The 11,422-nt window shown below is 39.4% G+C and overlaps 1 protein-coding gene across 2 annotated transcripts in view; it reads left to right on the top strand.

Moving 5' to 3' along the window:
• Positions 1 to 4,361: 4,361 nt before the first annotated feature.
• Positions 4,362 to 11,422, top strand: part of FSTL5 (follistatin like 5) — a 270,455-nt gene continuing 263,394 nt past the window's right edge. For both annotated transcript variants that reach the window (XM_066548230.1, XM_066548229.1), the window contains exon 1: positions 4,362 to 4,626. The gene's annotated coding sequence lies outside the window, so the exon portion shown is untranslated. The remainder of the gene's footprint in view (positions 4,627 to 11,422) is intronic.

Below are 11,422 nucleotides of genomic sequence, written 5' to 3'. Positions count from 1 at the left end.
GCATGCATTTGAATTATTTTGATTAATTTCAAAGGTAGGTTCCTTGTGTGTGAACAATAATGCATATTTCCTTTATTTGGGTCCCTTTGGGAGAACTGGCTTTGAGGAGATATGGGGAAAACCTTAATGTGCCTTTATGATTCTTGCTGTCATTTGGGAGATCTCCTGTGACAGATGGTTGGCACAACCTTTCTCCAAGCCACGAGTAAGCTAATTTTCCTCTCTGCCACTTGCCAGTGTCTGTCATTCTGGTGCTCACGATGTCCTGCTGTTATCAAAGCGCCGGTCCAGGGCTCAATGCATTTCTTGTGCTTTTTGTTCAGGACTGAGTTTATAGTGGATGCACTATCACCTTTCATTAAAATATTGAACAGACATTGAGTGAATTAGACCAGTGGAAAATGAGGGAAAGATGTATGTGTCCAAACTTCGTGCTGTGTGTGTGTAAGAGAGAGAGATTTGGAGGATTATTCATGCTATGTCATATCAGAGCATCCTGAGAGTTCCTTTGCTGTCATTGACTTCAAGCTAATCAATGATCTTCACTAGTAACAGCTGCACTGAAGGGGCAGCTGTTGTCTTCAAAAAAAAGGAGGAATAATATGTTAAGAGGAAATGGAAATTGAATCCTACAAAGGGCAGTACTTTGGACTGTATATTTTGAAATAAGATTTCATTATTATTAGAATTTATCATGCCTAAAACTATTTTTGACGTTTAGCTACAATATAATTGTGTTTAAAGTGTTGCATATTCTTCATTCAAAGAAAAAAACAATTAATTTTTTGGATTTTAGTCTTATTTACCACATTGTAACTATTGTGTAGTTTTGGACAAGAAATTAATTAACATTTAGTAGTATCAGATATTAATATCCTAAATTTTTGGTAACTAATAATAGGAATGCTTTTCAATTCATGTGTTTAAAGATAGATCACAGAAAAATAAAATTTTGCTATTGAACTTGCAGGTGGTGAGGGGTACCGAGCCACACAGAAGTCACCGGAATAATCTAAAGAGTAAGTAACAAGCAAGTTTTTGAAATATCCTATTTTTGTCCCTTACTGTCCCTTACTACAAAATCCCAAGCACAAATTAAAAAAAAAAATTAATTAATTGTGTCAGGAGTGCTAGTGGTAGAAAAGCCAAGAGAATAAAAACTAGCCACTTCTGAAAAACCATGCTTACTCTCCAATTCTGCATTCATTTTGGGTGCAATGCTGTTTACAAGGAACACAAGCCCTTCTCCAGAATTTTTTTCAGTAGAAAAGGAGGTACAAATTAGTCAAAGAAAGTGACTATTATTCTAACTTCAGTGAGTTTTGGAGAGGCTGTGAAGTGTAAAAGCCAATGTCCATAGACTGTCCTGGTTTTTGACTGCTAACTGGAGTTAAACCACAGCACGGACAATACTGAATACGTTGTTAAAACTTTTATAATCTATTATTTGTATTAACTTCCCTTTAATATATTGAGACTTTGATCTTCTCTTTGTCCTGCATAAAACCTCCTGCTGTGTCAGATATTATATTAAGCAGCATCTCATAAATAAAAAATAGAGAATCTTTATTAATAATACTATAGCCTAAACAAACACAAGCCAGCTTTGAAGTTCTTCTGTGCTCCTTATCTTTACAAGAAAATGCCAGTCCTTACTGCATGTGCTCTCCTCTGCTCAATTGCAAATGCTTCAAATATAGTAATTGGGGTAGAAAATATAGAAACCAGACATAACTGATTGTCAAGCACATGGGGCTCAGGAGTATACCAAACAGAAGACTGTCTGGCATATTATGTTGGATGTGCCATATATGATCATAAAGTATCCAAATTAGGATTATGGAATTTGAAATATACTACTAAGCAGCAACAGTCTCTCTGGACTAACAATTAATTGTTAGTCACAGAGTAAGTTCTTCATTGTAATAATATATATTGGTCTGCATTACATCCAATAAAGTAATAGGCCAGTCACCCTATGGATGAAAATGTTTAAACTGCAAAGGGATGATGTAATGCATGGGACACAAAACAAAAACAATAAAAAGAAAACATTCACATAGTTTGTGTGTGAGTGTAAAAACAGATCCAACAACATATAAAATGGAGCTCAAATAATATCCATTAAGCAGAAGACAGAAAGATGTCAGGATGTGAATGAACAAAGTTTATTTTCTAACTATAGCGTATAGCTGATACAGATCTAAATTAGAGGAAAAATTAGAAAATATTTATGTGCTAAAAATAACATTATTTTAATTAAATGTGAGCTTTTAAATTGAATACCTCAGTGAGCTTACAAAGAATAAAGACACGTATGATCAGATAAACACATTCAGAAATGCAAGAATGCCAAGATACCTTAATGTATTTCATGGTTGTATCGTTATTTACACTGAAATTTACTAGTGCAAGTCCTCACAAGATAGAGAGATTTTCAGAAGTTCTGAGGGTCTTCCATATGCTAGTTTGGGATTCATTGTCTACTAATTTGCAAAGCTAACCAGTAAGTTATGATACGTCAGACCTTGCATAATTTGACCGGCTTCCCAACTACTTCAATAACTGGGTTACATAAAACATCTACGTAATTGTTGTTGTTTGTTTCGTGTACTTTCATAATGGCAAAGGAGAATGGATGAACAAGGTCCCTATTCATCCTCACAACATTTCAATTTCCCCTCAATTTCGAACAAGCCAGTTTGGGGTTTAACTCTGTCCCATGAGAGTTTCTGGTGCAGCTGTGCTAGTAGACTCGGTGTCAATTTTGTACTGCAGAAATTGTCCTTAAGTAGTGCAATTATATTGTCTGTATTAGCAAAAAAATTGAGAGGGCTTAAGAGAAAAATGAGAAGTAAAATAATAGGATTTCATACATTCAACCCAGATGCCAGACAAGCTGCCTTCGTGATAACTGGCAATTAGAAAGGGTTGGGTCAATGAAAGTCTGCTTTATTTGGCTTTATACTCCACACTTTGTGTGTCGAAGTTAATCATGTTCCCTCTTGCAGTGCCATGACCTAATTATCAGTCCAGTAAGAACTCCCTCAAAAAATAGTAATAAGTTAATGCAATTCAGCCTGCCCTGTTTTATTATTTCCTATATTAACTAGTTCTGGTTTTAGGCATGTTATTTACCATACCTAAAACCATTTATTTTTGTTTTTTACTGCATGTTCATTCCACATGTAGACACCAGTGTAATTAACCTAGAAAGCTGATGTACGTCAGAGCAGCTGACCTCTGTCTGGCTTTACCCTAGACATGGGTGATTTAAAGACAGTTTAATACTTTAATCTGTAATGTATTTTCCCAAAAGGCACGGAACAGGTAACCTATAACGGCATGAGGAGTAGATACTTAATTTTCATAATGATTTCACATTGAAGATGAAAGAGCAACTCCTTAAAAGTGGTGGGATGGATAGTAAATTAATTTAAAAGTAATAAATCAGATAACTGAAACTGTTATCTCACAATAAAGCAGATTCAAGTGAGACTTCAAATACTGTTTCTTTACTTGACTTCAAATAAATATATCTCTAAGTTTTTAGGCGATTAGTTTCCAGTTGGATTTCTTGTTTTGATTGTTCCTGCTCATCCAAAGGTACCTCTTCTCGTGCTTATAAATGGAGCATGTAATTAACGGTCTTATCTCAAGGTGATTTTTTTTTCCCCCTTATGTTTTGCATAACTAAATAAGATTCCCAATCACACGTCTATGTTTCTGGCAGGGGTTACCAGGGACCTCTACCTTGGCATTCAAGCACCTCAATCTGGTGTGGACGCTAGGGCTTACCAATACAAGTGTGCAAAGCCCTCCAGCGTGCTTGAGCTTTGATACATTGACATATTAAAGCTTATGAATACTGCATTACAGCCCCCTGCTTGGAAGACGCCGGCACGACACCACTCTGTGCTCCGGGGGGGAGTTCCTCGCTGTTTCACAGCAGTTGCTCTGCTTGCTGCCGGTGCCAGCGCTGCCATCTGCCCGGGCGCTGGTGCCGCCGCCCGGGCCAGGGCTCTGTGCGCACCCGCGGGCAAAGGCAGCGGGGCCATGGCCTTGCGGCGCGGAAGCCGCAGGAGGGATTCCGTGCCCTCAGCCGGGTGACAGCCCCCTGCGCGGGCACGGAACCCCCTCGGCGAGAAGTGCTGGGCAACACCAGAGGTCCCAGCCGGCCGGCCCGTAGATAAACGCAACAAACCAGAGGAGGGGAGCGGTGGGTGGCGGAGCGCAAGTTGGGGAGGCCGGGCGGCGCAGGGGGCGGTGCGGGGGCGGTGCGAGCGGCGCGGCGGGGCGGGCGGCAGCGGGGCCGGGCGGGAGCGCTGCTGTCCGCGCCGCGCCCGGTGCTGAAGGGCGCCCGCCCGCCCGCGCCTCCCCGCGGCGCCTCGGCCGCGGACCCTCCGCGCCTGCTCCCGCCGGGAGCTGAGCCCTGCCGGGAGCTGCGCCCACTTTGCCCCGGAGAAGTCCTCGCTCGCTCACCGGATCGCCGCGGAGCCGCTTGTGGCTTTGTTAAAGGGGGAAGAAGTGCTGCTCTCTTTGCGATTTGCACGAGGACCCGTCGAGCTGGGGCTTTTCGTTTGTTTTTTTTCCTCCCCTTGTGGATTTTAGTGACTCTTGGACAAGGTAAGCAGCAATGCCAATATATATGCACGCACGTACATACGTATTTTTCGCGTTAATAGTAGCGGGTTGCTGGGTGGGATGGAGGAGCCGGCAATTAAAGGCAGAGCAAAGTTGGAAGATTGGTAGCCCTTAGGTCAGTGTAGGGGCAAGGCTTGGAAAAAGGGTGCAGCTTTCCGTGAAAAGGGCTCCATAAACAAAAGATGAATCTGAGTGAAAAGTTCAAGGTTTATTTTTATTGAAAACTGGCTCTCAGGGTAATTTTTAAATGGTTGAAAATGTTCTGTGTTAGGAGTCTTGAATATTATAGAAAGATATCAAAAGACATTACAGAGCCTACTTTGTATAAGAACCAATTTGGGGGGGACTAGAGAAGCTCTGGTTGATTCTGTCTGGGGGAGGACAGGATATGCGAGGTCATTCTGGGAAGTAGAGAGTAAAGACGGAATTAGAGAGGATTTGAAAGCATAGCTGCATGTTGCTCTGTGTTCTCGTGCGTGCCTGAATATGTGTGTAGCAGAAGGACGGTGATACCCTGTTACTTGACAAACAATTCAGCACTGTAACGCTGTCAACTTGGGAAGCAGCACCTTTATGAAAGGGATCATCACCACCTCTGCCTCCAAGGTCAATGTGGGATGTGTGTGTCTGTGAAAGTCGTGAATTTGTGTCCTTTGATGTTGGCTGAACATCAGGCCTGCTCCCAGGCTGCATCTAGGCGTAAATGAGAATCCTGGATTTAATAATACCGTATTATGTTGCACTTGCAGGACTGCTGTTGTCAGTAATTGAATAGAACTGAGAAGTGTGGGCAGATGTAATGTCTTTTTTTTCTCAGCAGTGTTTAACATTTCGTGAGCTTGGTACGGAGCTGTGCTTTACAGAGGAGTTTGCTGCTGCTTCGCTGAGTTGTCAGAGTTGTGCACACGCAGAGCTCGGTGCTGCACAGGGATTTCTGCACGCACCGAGCTGGGCGCCGTGCAGTGACTTCTGCACGCGCAGAGCTCAGCACCACTCAGGGCTGTCTGTCTGAGATTAAGGCAGATTCCAGAGGGAATAAGCCGCAGCTGTTGCTAGCCAGTGCTACTGAGATAACTGAACAGAATAAGCAGGCAATGAGGTCCCCACCTTGTGTTTTTAGGATTATGTAGCACTTCATTCTCTTTTGGTTGTGATGAATTTTCTTAGGAACTGGGACCTGAACCACAAGCGTTTCTCTACACAGATGCCCTGCACAGGTGCTAGCAGTTGTAGTAGCTGTGAACATAAAGTAACTTCTGTTGATGGGATGAAGCTGATGAAAGGTGACTGCTTCTTAGTATTGTAGCATTTTTTTACTTCTGCATCATTTCCTTAAGGTGGGTTCTATGTTGCTGAGTGTTTGTATCAGCTGAAGTATAAAGATAACCATCAGGCAGCAGCACAGAGCTACTGATGGGTAAAGTTGAAAGCTAGAAAAATGATGAGAAAGTAGCTCAGTCAACCAAGCCTATCATTGCATTTGGGTAGAATTAAGAAATATGTTTTTATTGTTCTCTCCCCAGTCATAAAGTAGCTCTCTTTTTCCTCTCTCAACAATAGGGAATGAAAGTTTATTACATAGCACTCGCACTAGTTGCAAGCCTTCATTAGCAGTCTATCCATCAGCTAAGACAGCTTTTATCATCTGTCATTGACATGAATATTGATTTGCTTTGAAATATACTGATATAATTTTAAATTATGTCTTTGAGGGTATGGAGATTCAGGATGCTTACTTTTTGAAGTAGACACTGCAAAATTATTTTGAAAAAGTTATTGTGAACCATGTGGTGCAGATGTTACAATAATACTGAGGGGGAGGATGACCCACAGCATTGCAACCCAAACCCACCAATTACATATCTAAAATTTTAACGTTTATACAGGGCCTGAATCTGCAAATCATTGTTCACTTGAGTGGTCTCTATTCATACACATAGTCTTTTTCCAGTTAACAGGACTATCTCCATCGTTACATGATTAAAAGTCATTGAGCTTTCTAGATCAGTCATTTTACCAGCATAAATCAGATTATAAACTTTGATACTAAGACATTAATTCTGTGCTTTTAAATTTATGTGTGGTTGTTTTTTCTATGTAATATTTTGCCTTCATTTGTATTAGGCTGTTTTATTTGACAAATCGTGTTTGAAAAGTGGATATTTGAAATTATACATATACTCTGAAGGAGATAAAATGGCACTGCTATTTTTCAACAAAATGGTGTTGTGAATAGATGTATACATTAAGTGTGGTCCATGGCCGTTTTGGTCATTGCTGCTGACTAGAAGAAGTCTGTCTGCAGTGTCTGCACGTGCTTGTTCAAGCATATTTGTAAAATTGTAAGAATATGATTTTGTATAACGGGTAGTTCCAAGTCCTTTATCAACATCACACAAAAGTTGTTAATGACTTGACCAGGCACCTGACTGAACTAACGTGAAATCAGGGAGGAGTTTTGTTACAAAAACAGGATTTAGAGAAAATTCGGGTTTAAAGAGCTACTTTATGGACCCTTCTTAAGCTGACCAATGCACAAAGGTGGGCATATGAGGGCACAAAACTATTGAAAATATCAGCATATGCACAACCCTGTCAGAGGTCCAAAGCTTACTTTTTCCAGTGGATCAATTGGTTATTTCCTGGTTTAAGGCCTTTGACAGCAAATGGTGATCATTAAACCCCCAAATATTCTGATTACTCCATTCTAGCTGTGTTTTAGATGTACCGTGTCTAATCACGTCAGTTTTTCATCCTATTTTTATTTGTGTGTGAGTTTATCCAATAATCCTCTGTATTTGTTTAAAAGCAATATTCAATCTTAGAATAAAAGAATTGTTACAATCATGATGCTACAATCAATTATGCTTTTTAAAAAATACCAAACTTTTATTTTTACAAAAATGCATGCTGTCCCAAACTGTGACTTTGTTTTACTTTTCAGAAAATACAAATTTTCTGTCACTCTTCTGTCACTCTTAGAGAGTATAAAATAATATTAAAAAACAAAGTTCTACTCAGTTTTGTTAATTTCAAATCTAAAGATGGAGCTCCAATAGGAGTAGTTCTGCCATTTAACAGATCTGAGCTTGGCTTTGATATCTCAAAGGTAAGAGGTCAAATGAAGTTTAGGAAGTAATTTCTGATTATTTTTCTCCAGAATGGCAAATATTACGGGATAATTGTGGACATTAAATATTGCAGGAGTGAATCACTGACTCAAGGGGAAGCAATGACTCAAATGACACTCTTGACTTCTACAATTTTTCTAAGCAAAGCAGGACCATATTCATTAACCATTCAGTGTAGCTTGGTCTGTTATGCTACATAACTTTAAAGTAAATAGATTAGCAAGTTTATTTGTAAATCTGTTTAATCCTGTTATTTAGTTCAAGCTTTTTATTTTTTACCTTCTGAAGCCCAGGGAATAGTTGTCAACAAATGAAAAGACTGGAAACTTATTTGCATATTATTTTATACATATTTAATACAGCATGCTTTTTCCTGACTCTTGGTAGACATAAAAGACAACAATTTTATATTATCAGAAGAGCAACAAATCAACTATTTTCTCCGTAGCAAAGAGATATTGAGAAAGCTGTGGGCTGACAAAGAGCAGTGGTAGTCTAGCCCCTTTGAAAATAGTGCTGTGTGAAATTCCTTCTAACACCTCCAATATCAAGGGTTTCTACTGCCCAGGAAAAATATTCAGGAGAAATCAAACCCACAGCTTTATTCTCTTCTGTAGTATTTTGCAAGTTCTTTAGGTTTTGGTTTGAGTAACCTCTAGTTACAAAGTTCTGGTAGGTTGTGTTCCTTTCTAGCAGTTGCATTTGTTAACAGATGTGTCTTGATTTGGATGGGCCAGTGCAGATCAAGGAATTACTGCACAGTTACTGTTACAGAAGAACTTCAAAAAGGCTCCCTAATTGCTGGTGTCTTTCTTTTCCTCTATGCCATTGTTACTTCTGTTTGTATTGGCTAAATATACTGGCCAAGAGAGGTTGCTGTGGTTTAGCCAGGCATGATTCCTTACCAAGTGGGAATGAGAATGACTGGAAATGTGTTATTTGTTATCCATTTTTAGCTTTATTTGATAGCAACGTTTATGCAGGTATTTACACCTTCTATCCTAGGAATGATCATGGTAAGTCTATTCAATTAATCACTCTTTATACCATACATTATGTAAAATTAGTGAATTGGTTGCATTGCTGAGTCCTGCAAATCTTAAGAAGATAAGTTCTAAAGAGTTAAATGAGGGCAGAGTTGGCAATGCTTGCACTGATTGCTTGAAGTAGGTTGAAGTTCACAGTTTATTTGCATTTGAATTAAGTGAGGTTGGTGTCCAGCAGTGCTTTTCAGAGCAGACTTCAGAAAGACTTTTTTTTTGTGCAATAACGAACTTGAAAATGTTAGATGGAAGATGAAGGATATTTAAAATACTTCTTTCTTTTCCTGACAGAGAGAGCTTTCTTCTCATTTTATTCCAAGTGAGGTTTATTGTAATCTGAAATATTTTTACCACTGAATAGGCAGTCTTGTGGTAAAAGCCACTATCATTTTCACATCAGCATATTAAAAACTTTCTGAAAGTATTTTTAGTTCCTTCATGAGGAATTTCCTAATATCTGCAAAAAGAAACAAAGTAATTTAAAATCAGCTCATAACTTTAATCAGATAAAAAATTTATCCATTACTAAAAATACTCTTTTATTAAATGATGGGAACTTCTAGATTATTACTGTACGTGCTTTTGCTTCCATTAGGAAATAAAATATTTTAGAGGCTTTTTGCATTGTAACTCTGAACTGTACATTTTTTTGTTATTATAACAGGCCTTTGTCTTCCTAAATAAAATGTAGAAATCAACAAGCAACAAAACAGAAACAGGTAGAAAATTCTTACATGATGAGCAGTAGAAATAAACTTTGTTTTCAAAGAGCTTGCAGATTATGATTTGTTTCAAAGTTCAACATTTCAAGTTCTATTTCCTTTATGTCTTTTCTTTTGTAAGCTTTATTTAAAACACTGCTATAACTGATAATATATGTTGTTTATGGGTTTTATTAAATTTTGCTATAAATTATTGCTCGGAAAGAAAAACCAAACAATTTTGCATCGTTCTGGTAGATCAATGGAAATCTTGATTCATACACAAAAGCAGTCAAAAGAATAAATGCTACCTTTGATTCTGTTACAGCGTGAATATAGTGCACTAATGTTACAATTATTTATATAGTTGAGGATTGTATTTGGTGGCAATCATGACCTCCTGGTGATGATGAGAAACATGCAAGGTTCAAACACATTTAGTGTATACACAGAAAAGACTAGTACCTGCTTTCTGAGGACAAACTGTAGTGCAATGGAAAGCTAAATGCACATGAATGGATGACTAATTCACAAAAAAAAAAATATCTGTGGTTTAGAGTTGCAGTAGTTCAAATTTTTTATTCATAGAGCAGAAAATTGCCTATTGTACCTAAATAAAAGAGGAGATGCACTTTGTTAATTTTGAAAATGCTTTTGCATTTATATTTTAAGAGAAAGAGAATTATTTTGTCACATTTTGGAGAGGTTTTTGTTCCTTTTGCATCAGCATTTGTAGCAGTGTCTAATTTTTCCCTCGTAAGGGTCTGTTTTGAGTCTTAAATCAACAAAAAGCAGAAGTTTTTGTGAGATGTGATGTTTGTACAACATCTTGGTTAACTATTCACCTTTTGTGAGAGATTTGAGACCTAAAAGAAATCTGAGATCAGGTACCTTTGTTAAAGGCAGATTTTCTCAGTGTTTTACAGATATTCCTCAAGTCTGAGAGGTGAATGCTCAGAAAATTCTCTCAAAGACAGTATCATTTCCAAACATTGGCTCAGTTATCTCTGCAGTATTCATAAGAGTGCAAAATCTGATATTATCAAGGAAAGAATGTTTTGGATTGGAAGGACCTTAGAGATCATCTCTTTCCAACCCACTGCCATGGGAAAGGACCTCTCCACTAGGCCAGGGCGCTCAAAGTCCATCCAGTCTGGCCTTGAACACTTCCAGGGCTCGGAACATCCACAGCTTCTCTGGGCAAGCTGTGTGTCAGCACCCTCATAGTGAAGAATTTCATCCTAATATATAATCTAAAACTGCTCTCAGTTTAAAGTTATTCTCCCTCATCCTATCACTACATGTCCTTGTAAAGCATTCATCTTCATCTTTTGTGCAGGGCCCCTTTAGGTACCAGAAGGCCACAGTTTGGTCTCCCTGGGACTCCTCTTCTGCAGGCTGAACAACCCCAGATCTCTGAGCCTGCAGAGGTGCTTCATAGGAGAGGTGCTCCAGCCCTCTGGTCATCTTGGTGGCCTCCTCTGGGCTTGGTCCAACAGGGCCGCATCCTTATGTTGGGATTCTCAGAGCTGGATGCAGTACTCCAGCTGGGGTCTCACAGGAGCAGAATGGAGGGGGAGGATCCCCACTCTTGACCTTCTGTCCACAATTCCTTTGCTGCAGCCCAAGGTTTTCTGTGCTCCAAGTGCACATTACTGAGTCAGTTGAACTTCTTGTCAACCTCAAGTCCCTCTCACCAGGGATGCTCTCAAACTATTCTCCACCTAACCTTTATTTGCACTTGGGATTGCCACAACCCAGGTGCAGGACCTTGTGCTTGGCCTTGTTGAACTTGAAGAGTTTTTCACACTCCTACCTTGCAAGCCTGTCCAGGTCCCTCTGGATGGCATCCTTCCCTTCTAGCGTGTCGGGTAGACCATGGAGCTTGGAGTCATTGGCAAAC

The sequence above is a fragment of the Molothrus aeneus genome, chromosome 4 (genome assembly GCF_037042795.1).
Source record: "Molothrus aeneus isolate 106 chromosome 4, BPBGC_Maene_1.0, whole genome shotgun sequence".
Taxonomy (NCBI): Eukaryota; Metazoa; Chordata; class Aves; order Passeriformes; family Icteridae; genus Molothrus; species Molothrus aeneus.
Note: the sequence above shows the minus strand (reverse complement) of the source record. Positions and strands in the feature narration are given on the sequence as shown.